Source organism: Myotis daubentonii, chromosome 18 (assembly GCF_963259705.1).
Source record: "Myotis daubentonii chromosome 18, mMyoDau2.1, whole genome shotgun sequence".
NCBI classification, from domain to species: Eukaryota; Metazoa; Chordata; class Mammalia; order Chiroptera; family Vespertilionidae; genus Myotis; species Myotis daubentonii.
In genome coordinates, this window is record NC_081857.1 from 17,349,779 (window position 1) to 17,354,395 (window position 4,617).

Below are 4,617 nucleotides of genomic sequence, written 5' to 3' on the forward strand. Positions count from 1 at the left end.
CATATGATCTCACTTACTAGTATACGTGGAATCTAAAACAAACACTGAACTCATAAATACAAAGAACTGATTGGTGGTTGCCAGAGACAGTGGGTAAAGGGTAGGTGAAATGTCCAAAAGAAGTCAAAAGGTACAAACTTCCAGTTATAAAATAAATAAGTCCTAGGAATGTAATGTACAGCATAGTGACTATAGTTAACAATACTGTATTACATATTTGAAAATTCCTAAGAGAGTAGATCTTAAGAATTTTCATCACAAGAAAAATTTTATGTGTGGTGGTAAAAAAAAAAAAGACACCAAAGTGTTCCATTAGCATATAGGAACTCCTCATGCTCCTCTTTTATAGTCTCACCTTCCTACCTCATCCCTGTCCTCTAATCTAGTCTCCATCTTTATTGTCCTGCCATTTCAAGAATGTTATGTAAATGGAATCATATAGTGTGTAAACTTTTGAGACTAGATTTTTTTCACTAAGCATAATGTCCTTAGATTCATTTAAGACATTCTAAGGAACAATACTGTAGTTCATTCCTTTTTCTAGCTGAGCAGTATTCCATTGCATGGATGTACCCATGTTTGCTTGGCCATTCACCCATTGAAAGACATTTCAGTTGTTTCCTCTCAAATTTATTTTTTTAAGTAAATAATTTGAAAACTTTGGGTCTTTCACTTTTATAAATAACTTTCAATCCACCTCAAGAGTGAGTGACCGACTCACAAATGAACTGTTTCTGAGCAAGATGAATGCAGTCAGCCGTAGGAACAGGTGGGACATGCAAGCTGCTACCATGTGGACGTCACTCTGAAGAAACATGACTTTACAAGAGTGACTTTTAAAATTATCTAAGCACTGATTCATTGATAGCTTAATCCAAACCTGTCAAGTCTCAGGAGGCTGTGTGGGGAGGGGATCAGACATGGTGGACATGAGGCAAAGAGGGCTGGTGCAACTGAAATGTTGCATAGGAGTAAGGAAGAGGGGTGACGGGGGAATGGTGCGCAAAGGAGAAGAGCATCACCATTCCTGTGGTTTTGAAACAGGAAAGATGACAACATGGGAGTCATTTACACTTCCTATTTCCCTCAAGTCACCAGTGGTTGGACTGTCACTGCACTCAGCACCATGCCCCTTTGAGCCTACACTTTATGCCCATTAGTAGCCATTTTGTTACTGATTTTACAAATCCATGTAGGGGCAGGGGAGGCAATGTTTTGTGTTCCAACAAATTCAGAAGAATGTGTTCTCTTTTAAGTCAACTAGGTTTCTATACATTTGAAGTTAGCTCATTTTGAGTAAGTAATTTACCTTCTCCAGATGCTACACCTGCAAAACATAATAATCATATCTTCCTGAAGGCAATTTAGCAGGTCAAAAAAATTCCTATAATTGCCACTTTTACTATTTCATTAGAATAGTGTTTTATCAAAGTATTCTATTGAGGAGGAACTTTTGTGATGCTCTAGGTCAGCGGTTCTCAACCTGTGGGTCGCGGCCCCCTTGGGGGTCAAATGACCCTTTCACAGGGGTCGCCTAAGACCATCATAAAACACATATATAATTACATATTGTTTTTGTGATGAATCACTATGCTTTAATTATGTTCAATTTTTAACAATGAAATTGGGGGTCACCACAACATGAGGAACTGTATTAAAGGGTCACGGCATTAGGAAGGTTGAGAACCACTGCTCTAGGTGAACAAAAATATATTTTAGAAACAGTACCAGCTCTCAGTGGACTCACAATTTAACTGGAAAAAAATAAATGTTGAATGTATAAAGCATGGAATATATACACAAGGCCTTATCCTAGCAATTAAAAATTTCCTTGAAATTCTCTTCAATAAATTTTCCTCCACTCTACCTTACGGGCCCACTTCTATGATCATCACCTTGATAAGCCATCAGACTATTGAATCAAACACTCTGCTCTGTGGCCATATCCTTCTTCCTTCAAATGGCTCGTGTGAATGCCCTCAATGGGACCACACCTGTAACTCCTTAGGCTCTCCAGTCCTCAGTGTCTCTACTGCAACTCTTTTCTTTAGCTCCCTTCTGCCTTTTGTTCTCTTCTTTTCCAGAATAAACAAATGGTCAGAATTTAAATGAAAAAGCCACACAGGAAAGGAAGCTGGTACACTTACAAATTCACGATTTCTAAATTCAAATGTGCCTTCAATAGTGCTGGTAATCTTGCCCAGCCAGCATGGCTCAGTGGTTGAGCATCAACTTATGAACCAGTCGGTCACAGTTCAATTCCAGGTCAGGACACATTCCCAGGTTGCGGGCTCCATCCCCAGTGTGGGACGTGCAGGAGGCAGCTCGATCAATGCTTCTCTCTCATCATTGATGTTTCCATTTCTCTCTCCCTCTCCCTTCCTCTCTGAAATCAATTTTAATTTTTTTTTTAAGTCCTGGTAATTCCATTGTGTTTCTCTGACCAACTTGCTCTCTCCTTTCCAAGAGGGCTTCTTCATACCTTCTTTCTCTCTTCAAACTTCTGGCCTAGACTCATTCTTCCCCTTGCTCCCTGAAAATGGCCTACCTTTACCTTAATAGAGAAAACACAGGCTAGCAGAGGTGAACTCCAACAAGTTCCTCCTATTATTCCTAGCAGATGTCCCTGCACCCGGGTCCACTGTAGCCTCCTTCACTCCTATTGTAGCCAGTGTACCCCTCCTCCTATTCAAGATCTGGTTTCAGCCCTCTTTTGAGCCCATCATCATCCATTATCTCTTCTTTCCCTGCCTCTTTACTTATACCCATAACTTTAACTCTTCCCATCAGCACTTTAACATGCATGTCCATCTCAGAACAAAATTCCCTTATTCTCCTTTCTTTCCTTCCTGCTATCTTCTTCTTCCTCATTTCCCCAGTGGACCATTACAAATTACAAAGCTATTATTTATTTATTTATTTTTATTTATTTATTTTTTGCAAAAAGCTTTATTGTCTCATTTGGTCCAGGGTGAGGGCTCCAGGGTGGTTAAAGGAATGGCTAGTAGTTTCGGGAAGAGGCTCCGGTAAAAGCCAGAGATGCCAGGAGGGTGCGGGAGGCGGGGGGGGGCGGAGGGGGGGGCGCTTCGGAAAGGCCTCTGGGCTCCAAAGGCTCCTAGTCGTGCTTGAGGGTGAGCCTCTCAAAGAGATACTCGCCCAGCCCAGCCTGGGGGCCGGCCAGCCTGCGGATGTTAGTCAGGTGGTGGCCCATCTTCTTGATGAGTTTCACCTCCTCATCCAGGAAGTGGTTCTCCAGGAAGTCGCAGAGATGAGGGTCTACACGGGTAGAAGCCAGGGCATGCAGATCCAAAAGGGCCTGGTTCAGGTTCTTCTCCAAGGCCAGGGCGGCTTCCATGGCGTCCTGAGTTTTGCCCCACTCATCTTCGGAAGGTTTCTGCACATTCTGGAAGAGAATGCGGCTGCCACGCTTGTTCTGCAACTTTAGGAGATGCTCAGCGCCCTTGCGCTTCTTCTCCGCCAACTCGCGGAAGAAGTGGCCCACATGCTCCAGAGCCACATCATCACGGTCGAAATAGTAGCCCAGAGAGAGGTAGGTGTAGGAGGCCCGGGATGCAGGTTGGCCAGGCGGTTGACCGCAGCCTCCACCTCGGTGGAATAATTCTGACGAATTTGGGAGCTCATGGTTGTTCGGCAATAAGGAGTTTAAGGTAGAAAAAAAAACGGTGTTGGCTGGTCCTGGGGGTGGTGCTGAAGGTGGTGAGTGGATGAGACGCAGGAGAGTGGCCGGAGGCTGGAAGAAGGGGCGTCCCTGGGTCTGTTCCGTCCAAACACTGTTGAAGCAAGAGACAGATCTGGGACCTCCGAGTGCGCTGCCCAAAGCTATTTTTTATGACGACTCTTTATGATGATTATTGCTCAGTAGCTGTCCATAATGCCATTCTCCCTAGCTATTCCTTTTCTAGCAAAAAATCATGCCCCCAGCTACGGAAGTAGGCATGCCCCAGGCTTGACCAATTGAGGTCATTCTCTGACTGCAGCAGTTGGTGAAGGGCCCTGTGGCCTGTGTAAATAGAAAGCACACTGGGTATTTCTAAGGCAGATTAATTAATCCAGGGAACTCTTTCCATAAGCATGGGAAGGTTTAAAGAGCAAAAAGGAGATTATAACTGCTATAGATACAGAAAAAAGGACAGGGGGTAGGGACACAGAAGTTCACGGAGATGACCCCTGTAGACCTGGTACTCCAAGCTGTTGGGAAACTCTCCACAACTGGGGTGTGGGCTTCTGAGGAGCAGATGTGACTGGCAAGTTACAGATAGCCCGGGAGGTACAGCCTAGTTAAGTCGGTGCAACAGAACAAGCGTCACTCTATCTGCCAAGGGATTTGTCATGGGAGTTGCTGGTTCCTCTTAGTAACACGATGAGTTCAGGAAGAAGCCGGAGCCTGGAGCAGCAGCCCCTGCTGCTGGAGTGAGGAGGTAGGAACTGAAAAAAGGAACGGAAATTCCTCTCTTCCTTCCTTTTCCCTTCTATTTACCCACTGATAGAATTTAACAAGTAACTAGCAGGTAAAGGAATCTGAGAAATGAAATTAGCCAAGTCCCAGCCCCAACATCACAAAGCAGAATATAAAAATGTATTTTTAAGGACATATCA

The 4,617-nt window shown here is 44.1% G+C and overlaps 1 pseudogene; it reads right to left on the minus strand.

Annotated features, from left to right (window-relative positions):
* Positions 1-2,975: 2,975 nt before the first annotated feature.
* On the minus strand, positions 2,976-3,841 carry LOC132220512 (ferritin light chain-like; annotated as a pseudogene).
* Positions 3,842-4,617: the final 776 nt, after the last annotated feature.